The following is a 24,060-nucleotide window of genomic DNA, read 5'->3' as shown; positions in this document are numbered from 1 at the left end:
CGACTTCTTTCTTCTTCTCTTCTTAATTTTTGTTTCAGGAAATAAATTTCTAATAGAAAATTGGCAGAAATTTCCAGAAAGCAGGCATAGGAAATTCACTGTTGCATTATAAAAATAAGATATTTCTGCTCTAAAATAGTCTTCTTGCTGTGAATGCCTTGGGCACCTGACCACAATTTCAGGTATTGTTAAACTGTAGAATATTAGCTGATTTTAAAATGATTGTGTTGGAAATGCCAAGAGAGGTAAGTTAATTTATTCTCACTTGATTTTTATTTACTTCCCAAGTGAACGCATCTGGGCCTGGTGCTGAATTAGAAAATGCTGAAATATGAACGAGATGTTTCAGAAAGATTTAGTTGGCAGATTAAATTCTATACTTTGCAGGAGACAATATTAGAGAATGATACTTGTTTTCTGCCTTTGCATTCACAACTCTGCAAGACAAGGAAATCAGCTTAGCACCCACTGAAGAAATACAGAACCTAATATATTTGGCAGAATGCTCTGCTTAAGAAAAAAAGTATAAAAAAATTTGTTTTTAAAACAGTTATTCAGTTCTTAGTCAGATGCAATTCTTGCCAACGTTTTAAATGCTGCTAAAGGTACAACAATACTTAATGCAGTAATTCTGAAATCAGTAGTTGTCATGACTTGAAATACCACATAATTTTAATGTGTATATATATAATATATATATACACACACACACACAGAGCCATATACATTATTTTGAGAAGACACGCATGTTGCAAAAGAACAAAGAAAATTTTCAGAAAATATCCTAGCATTTTTATATACAAAAGTTAGTGTACTCAAATAGCTAAGGGATTAAGACCATAAACTACAGTGTAGTCTTTGCTTCAAGTTTTTAAGAGCCTTCTCTAACATCCAAATACAAAACCTTAAAATTAAATACTGAAAAAGGCTATAATATATATTTACAGTTAAGTAGGTAACTGCTAGCAACTGTTACACTTAAGGATGCAAAACCCTATCCATTATATCTCCATCTGTATACATGAAAAGCTTCAACGTCCAATTCAAATAATTTCACATTTGATGAATCCCTGAAGATCTTTAACCTGGGGTTTTTTGGACATTTTACAGTAAATTTGATCAGCTACTCTTATGTGAATGGAGAATTTTCAAAAAACAGTGTTTCACACTGTAAAACAATAATAAGGATGATGATAATTTTTAAAAAATATTTTATGGATATTCTCTCCCTTGAAAAAAAAAAAGCTACCATAAAAGCTGACTCAGATGCTCACAATGTGTTTGAGTCTGGTTTTGGACTCGCAGTGGAGGCCAAGTTAGATGACCTGCTGCAGATGCGTACCCAAGCATTTGATTTAGGCTAAGTGAAAGCTGCCTGGATGCAGTGCCACACACACCACTTGTCCATACGAGCAGGGGAGCAGACTGAGGCTCATGCAGCAGAAGCTGAGTGAGTGAGGGTAGTCTGGTCTGTTTTTGAGAGCAGGCTGCTCTGAAGACTAATTCCCTCTGGAAGGAGAAGAACAAGGCTTTCTCAGATCCTGTGGCCACTACAAGATTTCAAGCTGAAACAAAGTAGGCTTGAGATATGTAGTGGAATGGTTGAGCATGGTTTGAGCATCCCCAAATCTTCCTCCAGAAAGAAGGCAGCAGAATTACTATCACATTAGATGATAATCAATTACTAGAAAAAGTTCCTTGAGGAACTGAGAAACAGCAACAGAAGGGATATTGGCGATAACCAGTACCGAAATACAAATTTAATTTTACCTGTTGGTGCCTCAAAAAGGAAGTCAATAAAACTGAAAGGATTCAAAAGACAATAAGCAATGCTCAAAACCAAGCAAAAACAGTGGAATTAAACAAACTCACTCCAACTCTACATAGTTCTCTGACAGTAACACCAGACACGCACGTTGATTCCTGAACCTATCGTGCTGTTTTTCACCCCAGATCCACCTCAATCAGCTAGTCTGCTGCCAGTAAATTACTCCCAAATTAACTTGTTTCACTGAAATAAACATTAGGAAGTTCAACTAACACACAGGGAAAACTGACAACTTTCAAATCCTAAAATTTCAGGACAAATTAAAACATAATACGGATCCTGCAATTTTTGATGCTTTCCCAAACATTTGGCAGTTTTCTGAAAATTAAGATTTTCTAATATATCATTTGCAAAAATACTACTTCCTTTCTTCCTGGAGCAGGACGCTGTGCAAACCAATGAACTAACAGACAAGGGCTTTATCATTATAAGAAAACTTTTTAGATTGTATGAAGATGAAAAGCATTCCACAGTCACTGTTTAAGAGAAAACATTCCAAAACAGAAAAAAACAAAATTGCATAGAACCAATGGCATACATTTCTCTGTTCAAATGTCGTGCTTGGTTCATTACCCTTACAGAAGAATTAACTTTTTTTTTTTTTTAACTCAAGTCTACAATACTGTTTTGAGCATGACTGAGGATTAGCATATTGCTTTATTGAGACAGTTTCCATGCAGCACAATCTCCATCACAGAAAATCTGAGCTCTAAATTGTAAAACGTGCCAAGAAGAGAATTCAAAGGAGCAGATGGTAGCTAAAATGAAGGATACGGAGTCAGAGGACTCCCAACAAGGCAAAGGCAAAACCAAAGGGGAAAGGCTTTGGTGAGATATATGTTTTCAATCGTCTTTTAATAACTTCAGGAATGAGGAATGGAAAATACCCCACCATAAAACTATGCAGCATAAATATAGGCACAGGAAAGAGAAGACTTGAGTCATGGTATAAAGTAAGGAAGAACAGACATTTTCAAATGAAAAAAAAAATATTTTGATTGTCCAGGTTAATTCTGAAGGTAGGAACACAATGCTTAAGGAATAATCAACATACTAGTACGTACTTTTAACATTTCTGACTGGGCAGAAGCGAGAGATCCTATTACTTTTGAATTCAATATTGGTTTTATCTTTGACTTCAGTATAACTGGAATAAATATCTGAATATATTTGAATACATTGCTGGTTTTTACGGGAAAATATATATTGTAAAATACTTATGATGTAGAGTGCAGCAAAACAATGTTAATAATGTCCAACTTTAATAAAACCCTGTCTTCCTCTAGATCTCAAAGAACTTCCTACCTTATGTCTGTGTTAAAAATGGGAACACTGACTCATGGAAAGTATCAGTTTATCTAAGGATATCAACAGACAGTGACAGAGGGAGTACTGAACCTGGACCTCTTCAAATCCAGCACTTTATTCTGTGCCCCTGAACCGATTGTCTGACCTAAAATATGTGTGACAACGAAATGTACTTCAAACATGGAGCAGTTCGAATACCACAGATCGCTGCACTACAGACTGATTTCATTAAGCACAGGAATTTCTTCCCTGATATTTCAATGAACAGAAATATGAAAAAAGTAACATTTTTAATCCATGCTTAATTAGTGTAAAAACAGATGTTTTTCTCTAGTGCTAACACTAACATGGTTTCTCTCTATGTGGTGAAACAGGACAAGAGAGAACATGGTGCTATGAGGCATTACATTCTCGGATGAGGTTTTTCTACTCTTCTCAGAAATGTCACTATCGTAACAAAATCAAGTTTAAAACAGTATTCAGATAATTTTTTACCCTAATTTGTCATGTATACACTATTCATAAAACTTCAGATAATAATTAAATCTTTAGTTCTCAAGGCTGGTTTTTTTTAGAATAAGTAAAATGAAGATAATTTACACTGATTTGTCTTTTATCTTAATGAATGAAGCCACTGGGAGTCAAAAGTTTATCAGCTTCCCTGACTTAACCTCTGTAAAAAGCATTTTAAATGTAACTGTCAGTCAGCATTCCAGTACTCCTCTGTGTCTTTCAATTTTCATTAGTGTAAGACTGAGGCCTATTGATTTTGAACTGTGGTTGTTTTTAGATTTTTCTCTTCCCGAGTATATGGATTTTATGGAATCCACCTCATCCCTACTTTTGCCTACGCTCTTTAAAACAGACGTTCGTTTTCCATGTATCTTCGTTTAGAAACAGAGCTCTGCATTTTCAGAAGAGGCTTAGCACCCTCTCCTGTGGCTACATTTCAAAAGGAATCAGAACCAGCACCTCGCACTGCGGGAAATGAGAGCTGTCGGGTTCTGGCGAGCTGCATTAAAAATCTGTCTTTAATTCTTCTTGGATCTGTCCTTAATTCTTCCCTTCGTGCGCTGCGAAACAGATGGCTCAGCCTCCCTGTGAGCCACCCCAGTTCGAATGCTGTTTGATGGGATCTAAAGCACCTTTGCACGCTCGCACCTCCCTTCCACAACGCGGCAGCTCCAGCGCGTGAGAAAGCCTGTCACTGAAGCCCAGCATAAAAAAAAAAAAAAAAAAAAAAAAAGGATTACTACTCCTATAACCTCTGCTCCTAGGCACTTGAGATGTTGCAGAGTGCATTTTACTTGGTTAGTTCAGGTCAAAAGAATGCAAATCAATACTTTGATCTTTGCATCTGGATTCAGGAACGCCTTGTGTGCTTCAAGAAGAGGGGATATAAAAAGGCTGGGTGCAAATATGAAGCCATATATTGCTCTAAACCGTTGCACACAAGACCTTATCTCTTATCTGATGGCACGGCAATTTTCCTTGGCCATCAAAGGGGTCACCATTCTGGATTCCACGGATACCTGACAATATGTACAATTTTTATATTTATCTTATAGGGCTGTACATTGACATGAATAGAGCAATGAGAGAATAACAAAATGTATTGCCAAAGTTACTCAACTTTTTTCCTTTAAGTATTTGTCACTTTCCAATCTCTTTGCGTAATAATCTAACATGTAGTTTATGATATATTGATTGTCATACTACCATTATTAAAGTAAATTACATTTAAAGGACTAATTACAATCACAGGGATGGAAAACTTCTTCCGCTCAGAACAACTGATCAAATCTTGATTGGAATTTGATTGATTTTTGCTATATTTAAGTGCTCCAAGGAAAAAGAAATCAACAACTTGGTTTCCCTGCCATTGGCTGCTTTCTTCAGGACAGAACCAGAAGAATATTCTTTTGTTGTTCTGTCTTCTCAGCCACCAGAAGAAAATGTTGAGCAGAGTATGTTAAGCAGAAGTAAAAACTCTACATATTTGGGCCGAATAAATCCTTTTTCCATGCCTGTTGTAAAACAATTAATTTTATTTTCAGCCCTTTTAAGAGACAAAAGAAAAAAGGGCAATTTTTAAGCAGATGAAATCTTTTTTGTTTTAAATTTAGAACTAGGAATCAATACACTGTCTCACAGAAAAATCAAAATGAAATTCACTAATATTTTTTTCATTAGAATTTTCCCAAGTTTTTAGGTTGAAGCTTAGCTTCTGTTATTTTTTAAGTTAAAGATACACTTGTTAGTTTTTCCAGTCAAAAACTCATTCTGAATTTAACCCATATTCATGAATAATTTGCATGTCTCCCATGGCATTTTCCAATTAATTTAATATTCATGCAAAAAAACTTCAGGCTTAAAGATGAGCAAGCTAGATGCCTACAATGCTAGCAGATGCAGTTTTATTTTATTTTCTATTACTTAACTTTATTACAACATTTTTAACATCAATACGAAAGAGTAACTAAAAATAAAATCTAATAACAAAGTCAAATCAAAATAACTCTACTGACCTAAATCAAAAGAAAAAAATTCATCCCATTATATTTTGTCAAACGAAATTAAAATTTTTTTCCCCCAAAAGCTTTTTCCTCACTAGGAATCTTATGATGTCTTTGCTGAACAGAAAATATTCCCCTTAAGGGAATTCATTAGAATATTAAATTTTAAATTAAGCCATGTATTTTAAAGTCTGTTAATTACTATGTACAGCATTCTGCAAGAGCTTTCTACATCAAAGATTATTATGACTAAATATAAGATATATTCAAGAAACTAGAATGAAAAAATTGTAGTCATGAAAAATTCATCAGGTAGGCAAATTCTTCTACTTATAAATATTCCGTGTTTTAATCTAGTGAATTTTAGCCATGACTTTGCATTAAAAGGACAAAATAATACACTATATTTGAAAGAAATAAATATGTACACATATATATTTATTCATATATGCTATAGGATGGTAGACCAAAATGCCCGATTGCTACCAGTATTCAACAACTGAAGTGAAACAGCCAATATTTGGCCGTTTCCCTCATTTATGTATCTTCTTACTGATTCTCTGCTCTACACAAAGGTCTTTACGTTAGATCTACTTTATAAATGTGAAAGTGATTGACTGAATTCGCCGTCTCCTGGTGACCTGAAATAAATCAATTATATACACATTTTATTACCTTTCATTGGCTGTGCTTCTTTTACTGTACTACCTCTCAGTATGAGAAATTTTTAAATGGCCTCTCACATCGCTAGGAGCCAATTCAGACCTATATAACGCAGATATAAACTCCCCTGAAATCACTGGAGGTCTAACCAGGGCAGAATTTGAGCTAATGACTCCAGGATAATTCCTCTGTAATTAGGTCAAGATTTCCCAGCAGAAACTGATCATGTAAATTTTGCTACCATTTTGCCATGACAAATGCACACCTCAATGAGTGAGAGGCTTAATGAGGTTCTAGCTGTTTTCCAAAATATATCATACTGCAAAAATCTTCAGCCTTCACGCCATGTGAGGCCACACAAGCCTCAGGGAGGTCAGTAGTTCCAGTGCCGCGGCAGGCGATTGTGTGCGAAGGAGGGCAAGCAGGTCACGGGAGAGCCTTTTCCCTTCATTTTACACAGGCAGAGGCCATTGGGATCCTCATGGGAGAGAGAAGTTCAATTTAATGAGCTTTCTTTTCCATCAGCTAGTCTTATACATGATTTATCAAGCAATTTTCAAAGTCACCAGTGGGCATCCACTTTTGTGGATTGAGGGGCTTCCTAAAAGCTGAGGAAGGACAAATGTTTGTTTCCTAATAACAATAAGCAGGAAAGAAGTTAATGATAAATCTATGTTATCCATAAAAGTAGAACAAGTAAACTGAGATCAAGCACACCAAAACATGCCCTGCTCATATTCCCTCTCCTTTATATTCTAGGAGTCCTTTTCTTTTTTATTCACCTTGAAGCTTTACAGAGTGTTTTTGTCTGTTTTCTATATTATTTTTTCTGCACTGTGTAGTGACATGAGTGATTTTTTTTTTTAGATAAAAATATGCCAAGTTAATTAAAAAAAAACTTCTGACAGAAATCTTGCAAATTAAATCAGAATTTCTACTTGATAGAAACTTCTTTGTTTCTTCTTGTTTACTGTATGTTATACCTCTCTTTTTAAACAGTTTGCAGCATTGTTATTTCTGCATCAACATTTTCTAGTTTGCTGGGACCACGAGTTATTAGTATTTGGCACAACTTGCAGACATGATTTAACTTTAAGACATCTTCAGGTATGATAATCATGATAGTCATGAATCAGTCAACCAAATTTTGTCTGCATAATTATTGTTCGTTGGGGATTTGTCTCCACCCTTATGATGCTAATGATCTTAATTCTCTAGGTTGCTTGTGTATCAAACTTTTTCCAGCTATCATATGCCAAACCAGACAGAGAACAAGTTCTCATAAGGCTTCCATAATGACATCCTGTCACTGTTTTCAGGCCTGCACTGCCTCTCACGTTATGAGCCTATAATCTGCTTCTGCTCTGCGATAAAATTATATCACAAGTTGCCATCACCTTATACCATGATCATAGGTTGCTTTTTCCTTTTCCTTTTCTTTTTTTTTTAATATAAGAATTCATTGCCTTAATGCTAGTTGCACCTTTTCAGTTAGTCAAGGACATCTGGACCCACAAGCAGTCTACATTCAGGAATATCTTCCAAAAATGTCTTAAAGAAGTCAGAATGATTCAGAAGAACTTAGTATTTCTCATCCAATTCTGTTCAGGGCAGATTAGATTACACTGGATAATTGTCAGTATCTTTTTAAACAACTATTTCAGTTATATAGGGTAAAAGGAGGTCCACAGTTTATCCAAGAGACTTTCTCCCTGACACTAAGCTGCTGATCAGTCCTGGTGTACTTGAGAACATTATGAGGTTCTACACTGCTCATTCTTTCTTTCATCAACATCACCACTGAAAGAAAGGAAACTGTATGCCTATATTCAGCTTCTCTCTAGCTGTTTATCACATTGAATTACAGACTTATATTTTGTTCAAATGCACACACTAGCTTTCTGCTTCCTCTTTCAAGTTGAGACCACTGTTGATAATGTACTACGTGTAGTGTGATGTAGTTCACGATACCTAGCTGCACGTCAATGCACACGTCAATGACCGTGCTATAGGACTCTATGCCTGTTTAATATCTTTTCTTGTTTCACGGCTTTCTCATCAAATGTCTGTATTTACCCACTGACTTAAGAATTATCATACAGTCCCATTTCTATCATCTTACCCACTGCTTTTTAATATTAGGAGTAAATATTAAAGAAAATACAATTCCTGTATGTAGTGGAATACCAAATCACACTAAAATAATAACAGTAATAAACTTGTCTGTTCTTACGACACTGCTAAGACAGATTTGGGTTAAGTTACCCAGTTCTTGCGCCTACACTGCAGCAAACACATGAAAATATCAAAGAAAGTTAAAATGAAAACCTCACAAATGTTACCAGAACCAGAAATACTAGAAATATTAGGAATAAAGCTTAGGCAGTTCTGATATTCCACTGACTGAAACATAAACAGAGATCCCCAGATCAATATCTATCAGCAGTTCCATGTAGAAAATAAATCCAATACTGAGCAGCTCTTTCTTTTTCAACACACCTTGGTGACAAAGACAAAAAAAAAAGTTCAGTAGTTGTACTGTAAATTAGAGACATTCAACTCAAAATGTGATGCGACTTTCTAGATGTATAATTGTACCTAATTGTACACTGGACCATGCTGGTAGTCAGGTTAGTGGTCAAGAACAAGCTTACCTAGATATCTGGATAATCAAAACAGAGACATTTTTCAACTACTTTTAGGGCACTGATTGCCAACTGGATTATCTGAACACTTCTCATCTAATCAAATCTCTGACACTAAGTTCTCCTCCTCTTTGCGCGTATCACACATGCAAGTTTCCTGAAAACTGCAAAACTTTATTCTGACTCTTTGGGCTTCACGCAGCATTATGTGGGTGCGACTTGATGTCCTGTGATTTACACACACATTTCCTAACCGTCTATTCTGGTCAATGTTGATGAAATTCCATAGTCAGTCAGAAATTCAACTGAAATGTAGTTGCATACTTGTGAATAATAGACTTTGAATACTTGGTAATCTTTATAGCGCATGCATATTTCAAAAAATAATAAAAAAAAAAGTACTACGATATAGTGCTATGCTGCACCACTTTGGAAATTGCACCGAATACACTGCTTCTTTTGTCACCTCTTGATGTAGTCATATATAAGTGGAATATGGAAAGATTTTCTTTATGATACATTCCCCGGACAAATTTTTTTGCCCTCCCTGAAGCTTAACATTTGTATTCTCAGCTACTCATTTACCACTTAGCCTTCAAATGTAGGAAGCTGAGCTAAAAAAACACTTGATTTTGGACTAAGACCTGTTTAGCTTCTTTCACTGTTTTGAGGCCCTTCTCTAAGTTCTTCAATACTTCCTGTATTCCCATAGGGTGGAAATGCCTAGTCCTAAGGACCAAATCCATATGCTGCTTACTAATCAGTAAGACTCAATTTTCCTGAAGCTTCACTTGAACGCTATAGAAACAATTGCCTCCTCTTACTTTTTTATACTACTACTTAGCTGTTTTGCTAGGTACTGTTCTGACTCCTTTTAATCACATTCTTTTCACCGCTCCGTTCTCACCAGGTAGACCTTTGCCATTATGTTTCATGTACTACACTCTGGGTTTCCTATCACATTCTCTTTGTTGTTCCTATTCTCACCAGATAGATAGCTACCACTATGTTTCATGTACCACATGCTAGCTAATGACATGAAAAAATTCAGCGCTTATAAAGCTAAATTAGCCCCTTCTTATTCAAATACTACAGCTAACACCACAGAAAGGTATAAACAAACTAGATTTTTAAGTTCTCTCTCTCCCTGCCCACCCCTTCCAGCTCCAGCTCTTCTGCTACACAACTAGGAGACTTCTCTCAGGTTCCAGGGGGACTGTCTTACCTTCCACATCAAGACAAGTCACTTCAGCACAGCAAATGTACCTTTCTTCTTGGATATGCCAAAGACAATCACTAACATCGCATGTCTTACAAGGCAATCAGCCCTGCAGAAGTGATGCTGACAAGAAAATTTGCACAGAAGGAGAAAGGCAAATGGTAAACAGCAAATAGCTGCGACTTAGGGCTGCCAAGTCCAGAAGAATACTGGAGCTACTACGGACCATATTTGAATGAACAGAACTCATTAGAAACACACTTGCAATGCTGTTTGTTACAGGCAGGATGGGAAATTAAATTTGGGGCAAATTAAATTATATACAAAAAAGATGCCATTTAATTCAATTTCGATTAACTAGATTATTGTAGTTTCAATAATACTTTTCCAAAGCAGGGGTGTGATCTTTCTTTGAAAGTACTGCTGTTCGTTTGACCTCAGCAGGGCCAGAAGTGGAGTCTGTAATTTAATTCTCTGTTTAACTGAAAGATGTATGAAAGAAATGTTTCACACATCCATCACCATTCCAAACTATATCAAGATTCATAGCCTGCTATTTTAATATTCCCATTCCTTATTTTAGAAAACTTTATTTCCTGATCTCTAGCTCTTGATATATTCAGCTGTAGTACTTGAAACATCATTAATCCATTTAATGTTGGATTACTGATTTTTTTCAAAGTGTTCGAATCTTTTCTTCCACCCTGAGAGGGTAAATGATGAACATGCTATTATTTTGGAAGAATCTGTAACTTATATTATGATTGATATACTTAATTCCCTTTTTTATGCCGCACTGGTCAGGGTGTGTTCTATATAACTTAAGACCGATCCCAATGACACCACTAGTAAGGACAAAGTTAATCCATTGCTGACTTTTGCTGCTGACTTAAGCTAATGTATTGTTCAGCTATGAGCTAATGACTCCTGCAGATGTTTCTTATTTCATGCCAGCAAAAGCAGAAGCTGAAATTAAATATTTTCTTTTTATGGCCAGTATAGATCCCCTTACAAATTATGCCCCAGTCAGTCATACTTTTGAGGAAATCAAATGATACTGACAGTGCAATTTTCCTATCTCCAAAAATTAATCTTACAGGACCAAATTCTCGCCTCATTAGACTGTTCATAATGAACAATATAACTGATAATTAAAAAGTTGACAAGGCTAGGAAAAGGAGGAAATTAACAAAATTTTTAAGCAAAACAAATCCTCCTCCCTTTCTCTCTCTCTCTCAACAAGAGTACATTTTTTACTTAAAGATATTGCTCTGCCTCTCTATCTTCTCATTATTTCACACCCTTACTGCCCCCCACCTTACTTCGACATGCACATGCAGAAACCTGTGAAGACATCTACCTTTTGTTTAATCCAATGCAATATGCTTCACCATATTAACAACTCAGTGGAGTGTTGTTTATTTCTACGGCTGCAATAACTTTTCAGCAGCTTTGCTCAGGCATATCTGTATAGCTATGGTCATCACTCCATAAGCCTACTAATGATGATAATTCTCTTACCACAGTAGAAAAGTCGTTAGTTCATACTGTTGTACAGGAGAAAGCAGGTTATTGCAGTGGAAGGACTCATCATCCACCATGAAAACAGCAGTTTTCTGTATAGTACGAGCTAAAGCTTCAATCAAAGTATTTTTGCATGTCTGTAAAAGGGGTATTTTGTTTTTTTATAGTGTTTTGACTAATCGGTAAGGCAACTTTTTAAACAACATTACTGCTTAGACAAATATTTTTCACTAAGAAGCTCCAAAATACTGATTTCTGTAATCACTGTAGGTTCTCATAGAGGATCTAATTTTCTTATTTAAATGCAACTTCTTGGTTTGTGCATAAACACCTTGGAACCAAGGTTTTCATTTTTTGCTAAACCTCTAATCAACAGAAATGCTGAATAATCTAAGAATGAAGCTTTTTTTTTAAATGAATGTATATGTTACTATCACAGTGGAGAACTAAACAGAAAAGATTGCTGTTCTCTCACACATTTGTAATAACAGATTACCTTTTCTCAGCTATGCCCTTTCTTGGCACTTACCATTGTATCTCATGCCACTTTGTATCTAGAATCCCTAAGTCTTTGCTTTTATACAGAGCTCAGACTTCAAAAGTACATGACTGTTTACCATACCTTGATGAAAAGCCTTGGCGAAACCCACACGGAAAAACACTATGCAAGAGGCAGCACTCGGGACTTTGTAACTGAGCAACTTTGCAGGCACCTTCTTCAGCCTCTCTAGTGCAACCTCACAAGCAGTTTTCCTCTTCTGTTATTTCTCATAAGTAGGACACTGTGTTAAACAGCCAGAGGCCACAAGACCAGTACAGTAACTAGCATCTTCTCTCTATGGATAATTTGGTTATAGATTTAATCCTTTTTGAGTTACAACAAGGAATGGAGATATTTCCACGGAAGAAACTTCTGAAATAGCATAACTGTACATATGCACACCCTTTTTTCCTAGTAAACAGTCATGTTTACAGTTCAGCAATACTGCCATGACAAAGGATTCTTTTAAGTATCCTAACTTCCGAGATTTGGTTGTTTTGGTTAGTCCCAGCCTCCATACCCTCCATTTCCCCTTTGTGCTAATCAGTGTTCTCTTTGCCTGATCCCCTAAACAATACCTTCTTCATATGGTTGGATCTAACCTCTTCTACATCCCCTCAGCCCAAAGAAAGAACATAAAGCACGAGCATACTTTGTTCATAGTTTTCCCCTGTTGAAAATTTTTACTACAACACATCTACTGACAATTTAGGGGGTACTCTCATTTTTTTCTGCCTTGCTTCGTTTTTTTGTTTTATAAAGCACATTAATTGTTGACTCATAGCCAAGGCATTTAATATTAAATACACATTTGAATCTGTAGCTGCTTCCAGATTGCATTTCAAATGACAGACTAAGGCACTGTCAGCAAATGCCCCTAAAGGTTAGCATTACGAACACAGAATTCAAGAGGAAAGAGAAGGGGGGGAAAAAAAAAAGGCAAATACAGAATTCACAGAATCGCAGAATGGCCAAGGTTGGAAGGGACCTCTGGAGATCATCTAGTCCAACCTCCCTGCTCAAGCAGGGTCCTCTAGAGCAGATTGCCCAGGATCACATCCAGACGGGTTTTGAATATCTCCAGCAAAGGAGACTCCACCACCTCTCTGGGCAACCTGTTCCAATGCTCTGTCACCCTCACAGTGAAGAAGTTTTTCCTCACGTTCAGATGGAACTGCCTGTGGTTCAGTTTCTGCCCATTGCCTCTTGTCCTGTTGCTGGGCACCACGGAGAAGAGGCTGGCCTCATCCTTTTGACACCCTCCCTTCAGATACTTGTACATATTGATGAGATCGCCTCTCAGTCTTCTCTTCTCCAGGCTGAACAGGCCCAGCTCTCATAGTCTTTCTTCAGAGGAGAGATGCCCAGTCCCCTCATCAGCTTGGTAGTCCTCCGCTGGACTCTCTCCAGGAGTGCCATGTCTCTCTTGTCCTGGGGAGCCCAGAACTGGACACAGTACTCCAGGGGAGGCCTCACCAGGGCTGAGGAGAGGGGCAGGATCACCTCCCTCGACCTGCTGGCAACACTCTGCCTAATGCACCCCAGGATACCATCAGCCTTCTTGGCCACCAGGGCACATTGCTGGCTCATGGTTAAACTTGTTGACCACCACGACTCCCAAGTGCTCCTCTGCAGAACTGCCTTCCAGTAGGTCAATCCCCAACCTGTACTGGTTCACAATTCCCATATAGAAATAAGCTACAAATCTTCACATTCTATTACTTCATTTGTTCATTTTTTACATACATCTAGTCTTTTTTCAGAACAAACCACACATGCCAATTCCTCTTCTGATAGTCTCTAGCAACTCTCTCAACCTGCTTCTCAATGCTCGTACCAGGATAAGCTTAATAAATACATAGCTTTATTATAAACCTACCAGAAAAGATTCATACTGTATTTAAAAAGAAAGATATTTTGGTTTTTCTTGGAGAAAGAAAAGAAAAGAAAAAAACATACTATGCATGAACTATGCTTCTAATTAGATGCAAACACTTTAGTAGAGCACTAATAGCTACACTGAATATGCAGCATTACAGCTTATATTAAGATAACTGTTTGAACCGATGTAGAACAACGTAAGAGAGAATTTTGCATCTGGAATGGAGTGCTGAACAACAAAGATCAGATCTTTGCACTCTTCTCAAGCAAAAACTCCATGTGCCCTAGTAGAGATTTTAAAGAAAAAAGAAATGAGCATACAAAGGCATGAGATCCCATAGAGCTGCATATTGAAAAGAAATTTCGGAGCTATAAATAGCAACTTTTCCCAGTCAAAGATTACATTTATTCAGAGCAATGTTTGGGCATCCTTACTCTTCTGCTTTTGAGCTTTATTTTTGGAGAAAAGAAAAGAGGTCAAAAAACTATTTTTTTTTTTTTACAGTATCAACATTCCAAAACCATATTTCCCTATTTCGGAATTTTAAATATAATTAAAGACAAATGGGGAGAAAAAGGTAAGCAAAGCTGATTCCAAACCATGTTGAATTTTGCTCTGCTTAACAGGCCCTTTACATAAATACTTTTGCAAAAAGCATCTGGAAAGTAACTTAGAGGAGAAAAGAAAGAAACCTCAGCTACGCAGTGAAGTCCATCTGTCTTTAAGTTTCAATATTTTTCTTTTAACTTTTGTGTCTTTTACTCTGGAACTACACTGCATTTAGAACTTGCATTAACCTGAACACCACTAGGTTTAGCATATGATTGTTTTTGCTTAAGAAGTCTAAAATCTTTTAATCTGAATCTCCTAGGATGCCAGAATTATCATCTCATTAAAGACCAATTTGCCTTTTCAGCTAAAGAATCAGCTCCCTTCTGGCATTTTTATTTTAGCAAGTTGTTTCCAAGCTGTTGAGTCACATCCCTCTGCATAAAAATCCAGGAGCACACTAGATTATATAAAACAGGAACATAAATAGGAATTGTACTTTAATAACATCCATTTCTGAAATCTACATTTTATGAGAAATTATGTTGTCTGGGCTCTTCAAAAACATCAAAGATACTTACTTTATGTTAGTCAAGAAACTAGAGGAACAGAAAAATGAATCTAGGTATCTACCACCCCATTTCCAGCTAAATAGAAAAGCAATTTATCCCTAGTCCTAATTGATATTTCTTATCAAATGGCATGTTTTAAGAATGTTAAATGTTCTGCTACTCTCCATTCTCCTAAAAATCAGATAAAAAGCAGACAGATCTGTAATTTCATATTTGGCAAAGATATAGCCATACATACAAAACCAATCTAACAGAAGGCTCTCTCTTTAGGGCATATTATAGCTGTGACAATTCACTAAGTTGAAAAATAAAACATAAATGTTGCATATGTTTTAAACATATAAATAAAAGAGAAAGAGAGAGAGAGAGAGAGAGAGAGAGAGAGAGAGAGAGAGAAAGAGAACGAACGCGTGAGAGAGATCTAAGTTAAACACTTAGTTCTTCAGGAAAGCCAAGATAGAGCCAGCGAGTCCAAGGGCAGGGCCACGTCTGTGCTGCAACCGATGAGCATCACATGAGCCTTTGCAGAAAACACCCCTTTGTTTCAACTAGTGCTTGCATCATCTCACACAAAGTACAGATCTCCAGATTTTTCCTGACTAGCCAAAAATAAACAATACTGAACAATAAAGTCAACATAGTATGGAACTTCACTATGAATATAATTGATGTGAAAGGTTAATACAGTTGCATGCAAGAATACTTACTGCATTAGATGTGGCTGTGTCATGTACTGGATTCACCTGTTTTAATCTGCTATTTGTTGCCTACCAAGACCTCTTTCCTTCCTAACGGTTGAGTTATTTGGAGGACTTTTTTTGGAGTCACTCATTGTCCTCATTTGGAGGACAATGTAATAATATCTATCCAAAGAGTAACTTTCCTTGGCTGTTAACATAAAGCTCTTCAGATATTTTGTGTGCTATCTGTTTAACTGGCCTATCTGGCAAATCATAACTGACTTATTGTGCCTACCTGTCTGAAATCAGTTTAAAACTTTCAGACACACAACACTACTAGTTGTGTGTTCCTAGTTATTCCAGCATGACAAACAGACACTGAGGAACAGACACATTACTACGGAAACCGTTGACTCTTTCTGTTACCTCTTCCCATCTCTTCTTCCCTCCTTAAACTGAGGGATAAAAACCCTAGTCAGTCGCAGACTGGAATCCAGTGGAAATGAACCTCAGCAGTAGGAACTGACCAAGTGTTCCCTGATGCCTCCCCTCTACTACAGACAGCATGGGGAGGTCTGTTCTGCAGCATGCCAAGTTTCACTTCTGGAGCACCAGGCCTTCAGCACACCAACTCTATGTGCTTGAAATTTCCAACAGAATGGGACTTGGATTGAGAGTCCACACCTCCCCGGTTTGCGACTGTTCTGTATGACCTACATGCAAGCTTTTCTGAATGTTTTCCTGAGATGCTAGGCATCAGTGTCAGAGCTTTTAACCAAAATATGCTCTGCTACCAAGAACTTCATCCCTCCAAATGAAAATAGGGGCTGGGAATGTGTTTTGCAGGCCATCCTATGCTCACATCCTTATTTATCTTTGCAAGGTCTCATCCTGAGCAGTAGTTCGGGCAACAACAGTCTCGATGTTCTTCATTTGTCTTTTTAATTAGACAAACATGCATAAAATCTTCCTCAGTAAGTTCAACTGCTCTTTTGTCGAATGCACTGAAGAACACGACTACAATCACTCATTCCTTGCCGCTTTGTATTCAGCTTTCAAATCATAAATTCACAAGTGGAAAAAAAGAAGTGTGACAAGATTTTCAGGATAGTGTTTGTTTGGCAGGATCCTTTTGTCAAAAGTGATTCTACACTACCTACAGACATTGTGCGTGGTCATCTTGAGATTAATGCTACGATGTAGATTTTTAAGGTTAGTCATATGCTTCAACTTGCTGAAATGGGATATAACTATCTACATTTCAAAATGCTTCATAAAGGATATACCCCGATTAAGCCCAAGAGTATATTGTTCCAATGAATTTCAGTTGCAGTACTCAAATACAGAGGTTCTTTTAATAAAATATTAGCTCCAGCCTAAATGAACATGATCGTATATCACTCTGGGGGAAAATTCCTCAAGTGTTTCATAAATTACTTGATTAATTTACTGATGTAATATCCCCTGCGTTAGCAATTTTGACTTTTCTTCAGTCCATATTTCCACAACAGTAAGCAACACTAAGAGCAACTATTTCAGCACAGATGTTGTAGGGTTATCATAACATTTTCTGTAGCTAATGCCATTTATTAAGGCCTTTTACTTACATGCTTTTAGTCTACTCAGTTCAGATGTTTGTATAGCATGTGCTGTTCAGGTTCCTCAGAAGCTAACAATTAAATCTTAATTTGTCTTTTTTTTTTTTTGTTAATATCTATTTATTGCCTTTTAAGTCCAACAGGATTCTATACACTTTGAAAATATCTCTTAATGAGCCAAGTGCCCTGATATGTGATTGCTCCTGCTTAAAAACTGCTTTACTGTCATCAATTCCACATTAACCACTGTAGATTCGAAGCTATTTATACAGATTACAGAAGAGAATGTTGTGAGGAATGCTATCAACATACTGAACATATAACAACAGCCATAGCCATACTAAGAGGAAATTTAGTAGTCCATACTCATATCGCAAATTCTAATCATAAGGAAAGTAATACAAGATCGCCCTCCAAACCAATTAGCAATGCCTTTGGGATATATCCCACTCGAAACAAATGAACAAAGATTAGATTCACACAAGATCAGCTTCATTTTCATCAGGTGCTGTGCTGATAGGGCTCCATTTAATCACTTCTAACATTGCTCAGAAATGGAAGCCTGGCCATTATCAAGAACTCTAGCAAAAAGCAGTTGCTCAAGAAAACTAACACTTTACCTTTCGGTCCATTAGAAGAGAAATCAGCATACTACACAGAGTCCTAAAATGTGTCATAACTGAAGCCCAGCAGGGAAGAAATTGTTTTCTGTGCCCCTCTCCGGCTCCATCATGCTCTTACCCCAAAAGACAGTTGTCTTCTACCACGAAAGCAGATTATTATTTCTACATCTAAATAAACATGGGCCCAATTCACCACTCTGCTGTTTCACCTTTATACTAACATAACTATTGAAGCAATTTTCCAGAAAAAAAAAAAAACAACACTCCTTTCCTTTGCAACTTTTGCAAAAGCTAATAAAGCAATACCAAGATCAAAGCATGATGACACTCAACCAGAGAATTTGTAAGCATCTAATAAGAATTTCATGTTAGCAATGAGACACACTGTGAACAAGTCACTTAGGCAGATAAGTCAGTCATGATAACAATAAATATAGTGAATTTGGGTGACACTCCAAATACAGCAGTGAGAACAGATGCTGAAACCTGGAGCCCATAGTCTAAATATTTTCTAGTACCCTGGGCAATCTGCACAAGAACAGTATTGCATGAGGAAGAGTGTTGCCAGCAGGCTGAGGGAGATGATTATTTCCCTAAGACGATTAAGGGATTGGAACATCTGACATACGAGGAGAGCCTAATAGGGCTGGGTTTGTTCAGCCTGGAGGAGAGAAGGCTCAGGGGGACCTTATCAATGTGTAGAAATACCTGATGGGGGTGGGGAAATAAAGAAGACAGAGCTAGACTCTTCTCAGTTGTGCCTAGTGACAGGATGAGAGGCAAGGAGCAGGAGCTGAAATACAGGAAACTCCACTTAAACATGAGCAAAGTCCATTCCTCCTTGAAGTCATATGTTCTAGGACTATAAACGGATCTTTGAAGTCATTCAGACATTTCTGCTTATGGCATTAAAAAGCATCTGTAACACTGATGGGAAACTGATGGCAACATTTTATCCTTACTAACTTTTGCAATAAGACCATGCTCTGTTAGTGGAGAAATCGGTACAACACAACTGTAGAGACAAAGAAGGCCACAAAGACAAGAGATCAAAGTAGTTTCACTCTGGGTCTAATCTAGGTGGCTGAATATTTATTTAACACTATGAAAAGTTAAAAACCCCTTTGATTCCTGTCTCCCAGGTTTGGTTAACAGAGAGAGAAGCTGTCAAAGAGTTTCCCTTGGGAACTGGGAAGGCTAAATGGATATGGAAAACACTACAGTATGACAAACAAGGAACCCCACATTCACTTCTTTTTTGTTTCTGTTTTGTTCTCCCAAGTGACTTCATTTATAAAAACTGGCATATTTTTTCCCTTTCAGCTCTCCTCCCTTCTCACAGCCACTGTTCTGCACTTAGACACAAGTTGCCTACGCTGTATGTATTATACCATTAACTTGCCTTTCCAGCCTTTTAAAATGCACATAGACATTTTACCAGGTTTTGAATAACAAATTCCTCTCAATGACTGCCGAGAGCTAATGCAAAGGTAAAGATACCTTCCAGAAGGGTCCCAATAGCCTATTAGAAGCCAGCTTTGGAGAGTGTTCCCAGGTACACTCATATGTGCTTCCTCCTCTTCTACCCACCCTGTCATCGTACATCATTTATTCTCTTACGCAGATTAAATCTGTTCTTCATTTTACCCTCAGGGACAACAAGTGAGTATCAGATTTGAAATACGAAAACTTAATACTTTAAGTTGCTCATTTTTCAAACATGAACAGCATGGTCACTTCTGAACACATTCTGACAGCCTTGCTGCACACTAAACTTAGTTGCCCTTTTCTGTAACTTTTACCATCAGTCCTGTATTTCTCTCCCTGTGTTTCTCCTATGCATACACCAAATAGTCAGGAATAACAATTTTTAATCTCATGAAATATTTTCCTCAATATTATTTCAAAGTATATAGTTACATTGTTATTTCTCCCCCCAAGCAGTGTCCATGACATTAATGGTCTTCCTGAAGAGCGCGTATAAGAGTTCTACTCATGGCATGTAAGAGCCACAGTTTATGGTATTTCTGTAATTTACGTGGTTTCTGAGAGTTACCTGTGTGCTACTTAAATGATGTCAACTCTGTCAATTCACTGTCTGTAATGCATTTTAATGTTAATATTAATTACATGTTAATCTCTTTCACTTAGGCTAAAATTCACGTTGCCAACGATACAAAAGTCTGCTAGAGAAAGTAATTCAGGCCTTGGTATGCTTATTACCTCTGGAAAACATTTTGCTATTTGAGAAGTTTGATATAATTACCTTTTACTCTTATCTGTTTAAATAAATCCTCTTCTACCTCACTGGATGATGTGCTGCATTGAAAATAATTAAAATGTAATTTTTCCTGCTTGCCTCCATCTTACCTTTCACCAGCTTATGAGATATTTAGAATCACTTAGGATACACAGACCATTGAAACTACCTGGCTATACAAACAGGGTAATATCATAGACCTATCATTTAATCTCAGCTCTTTTAGTAGGTCTACGTACAGCATTTAGGATATGGTAACAAAGCAGATAAGGCAGGATTACCATTAGACCACTGCAGGTAGAGTATGATTAGAATATGATTAGTAACTTGAAATATATGAATTATTATTACAAACAGCTTAGAATAAGAATTATTATTATTATTATTTTTAGATAGTCAAAGTTATAAGACCAGAAAATAGTGGAGCTGTATGACAGAAGTCAGGACTTGCCACGGGTAACGTTTAGAAAAAGTACCAATAACAATTAGTCTGAAATAAGGTGCTATGATCATGTCAGATTACTTACTATTAAGATAATAATAATTTTTTAAAAAGTTACATTCTTATGTCCTTGAACATACATACAGCACCCAAACCATCTTGAAACTCGATTGCTGAACTTAAGTAAGATTTCTGTCAAAATATTTAATTTCCCTAACTTTATGTATTTTTATGCACCTACCTTTCTTCTTTTCCATGAATTTACATGTGCATTTCTTTTTTTTTTTTTAATTTACTCATTTTAATGCACAATTCAGTTAAGTAAAATCCCTGTTATCTGTTGCTGTGAAATCCTCCTGTCTGAGGTACATTTCTTGAAAATTTGTGACTTTCCAGCTAAGGTCTAGAGATCAATAGTATCCTGCCAACACTAGTGAATAATGTCTAATGTTGGAGCATCTAATGAGAGGGCTGTACAGAACACCCAACCGCTTTTCACATGTGCTGTATAGCACTTCAGAGAGAAGGAAGGAATGACACAGACATAGACTCCTTCCTCTTTTTTTTCCTCCTTGCTCTCCTCTTTCCTTTTTACTCTGTGACTCTTGACTTCCTAAATGACCACTTTTCAACCAGCTTAGTATTTTCAGCTACACAGGAAATTGTCAAAAAAAAACCTTTTTGAATTTCTAAGGGATAAGGGAAATAACTTTTTGGTAATAACTCATTAGAAAGCCAAAGGGAAGTAACATGTGTTAGTATTCCTTCTCCAATCTTATATCTTCTAATAAATAGTCTCAATAAAAGTCATCACACAGACTCCTGCAGCACTTTGCTTGGCTCCTAACAGACCAACCTTTCAACTGATTATGCTAACTGAAACCCTCCAGTGTTCAAATTACTCAAGTCTAATGGACTTATGCTTACCTCACTTACACTATCTGTTATCATTTTCATAGGAGAAATCAGAATATTACTTTTAAAGTAACTTTTTAAAGCAAACTACTTTTAAAGTTTTCAGAAAGTTACGCTTAATCTCCGCTTGCATACACATAGCATAATTGTACAGGCCAAACATAAATTGAATTAACACTCTATATTTTAGCTAATATAAGAATATTAATCAAGTACTTCACTTAGCAAATGCTGTCCACTCATTACTGCTTCTGTATTGCAAACTAAAAATGTAATACTCTGTCTGCATAGGCACTGTGATTAACTCCCTCCCAATTCTTCACTTGCTAATGCTTTATTCTGCTCACCAGACTGAGATTTTGTAGAAGTGTTTGAAGAATTTCGTTAAGAATAAATATGTACTTTAAAGCCCTGCTAATATTCAGTTGTAAATTACAGCAGCGATATTACAACATGCTTTCATTGCAGATTCACTCATGACTGCCTTCCTCCCAGCTATGTGCAATGCAATTTCCTGCCAACCAGGTACGTGATAAATCCACACGTTTCCTGCCAATAAACCCATGTCAAGGCCATTTTAGGGTAGCATGAGATATAGCTGTAGGCTAAATTCAGATCCTTCATGCATGCATAAAACTGGGAGGGAAATGGATGGAAAGAAGGATTCGAAGGCAGTGTCTCGTTTCTTAGGTGGCTGTACCAAGGAAAAAAGAAGCTTCTTGTGCAACTCAGATGTTAGGTAATAACCAGCTACTATGTCTGATAACATTTTGTAGTCAGAAAAAAAGCGCACTAAGCGTCTGACCAAAGTTATTGATTTTCCACAGAAACTACTACTTTTGCTGCTAGAAAATTTAACTTCAGGGGACCCAAACTCAATCCAATTCTAGTATAATTCCAATTGTACTGTGGAAACTTAGGATCTACTCCCAAAACAATGGTGGAATTAAAGCTTACTCCCCTTTTGTCCTTTTGTCCCCTTCTTCTCCCTAACTTTATAGCATCTCCCTGGAAGGTGGAAAACCCTTTTTCAAATTCCTACTCCAATTCAGGCATACATTTGAGTGTCTCAGTCAAAAGACTCCATGGTTTGGTAGGGGGATTCATCAGTACTTTCTGCTTGCTAGTAACTCCAGCCCTTTTAAAATAAAGTATTCCAAGGCTACTTTTCTATTCCTTGTAGTACAGGACATTTATTCAAAAGCATAAATGGATTGGTTTGGATTAAATGAAAAGTCTGAAACTATTCGAATTGAAACAATTCTCCCCATTCCCACTTCAGCTACAGACTGACAATATCATCTACTCCCTCAGAGCAATACGTTCACCAAGCTGTGCAAAGTATGAAAAATATGATTATTTCTTTTTAAGTCACCAAAAACACTGCTGTGCCAATCCCACACAGAATAGAAAATAACTACATGAGCTTAAAATTTTTTAAATTGGCATAAAATTCTGTAATCTGAGATTCTAGTTAAAAGTGAATATTAATATATTAAAAATCACTCACTGACTAATTGCTAGTTTCATCCATGCTTTAAGGTGGTAAAGGACATTTTAAAAGTTGTTAATGAATTGCATTCAGAGAATAATTAGTAACCAATTAAGCTAAGATGATTTTACCTACAATGTAACGTGTCTAATGTGTATGTAGAACATCCAGGCTCACACCAAACAAGAGAATAAATTTTCTTTGAACTCCCTAGAAAAAAAAAATTCAGAAAAAAACAAACACACACAAAAATCCACCAGTTCCTGGACTAAATTCTGCCAGTCTTATCTCATGATGAAGACAGACATACTTAATTCCAGAAGAGTGTATTCAGGTTGTCTGTGGTCTTTATTTATTTATAAAAAAAATAAACAAACCTTCAGGAGCATTAGTGTTAGAAAGGTGCTGAGACTACTTCTGATGGTTACAACGAGGCGTCTATAAAAGCTAAGGATCTCAGCTGTTGGTTTTGCCCTTCTGCCTTGATATAAAATGTGTGAGCTCTACTCCACTGCCACACGTTCAATCATATTAGTGTAACCCAGATCAATGAATAACAAACATGGACGCAAGATATGAAATACGTGCAAGGTGGTACTGCCTTCATATAAATTGGCTGTCAGCAAAAGAAAGGCATACAGGGCACGCAAGGCTTTCAGATAAGAGATACTGCCCAGAGTCACATTCTGTAGCTTATATTCCTAACACAAACACAGACATTGCCTTCTCGTGAATAAGCCAATGCTTTTCCATCCCTGAAATCTTTTATCTTCCTGCTGTAGTAGTCACGACTACCAGAAAAA

The 24,060-nt window shown here is 36.8% G+C and overlaps 1 protein-coding gene across 2 annotated transcripts in view; it reads right to left on the bottom strand.

The window, feature by feature from the left end:
* Nucleotides 1-24,060, bottom strand: part of LOC104144888 (EGF-like repeat and discoidin I-like domain-containing protein 3) — a 254,672-nt gene that overhangs the window by 159,396 nt on the left and 71,216 nt on the right. The gene's annotated exons all lie outside the window — the stretch shown is intronic.

This window comes from Struthio camelus, chromosome Z (genome assembly GCF_040807025.1).
Source record: "Struthio camelus isolate bStrCam1 chromosome Z, bStrCam1.hap1, whole genome shotgun sequence".
Taxonomy (NCBI): Eukaryota; Metazoa; Chordata; class Aves; order Struthioniformes; family Struthionidae; genus Struthio; species Struthio camelus.
This window is presented reverse-complemented; position numbering and strand designations above follow the sequence as displayed.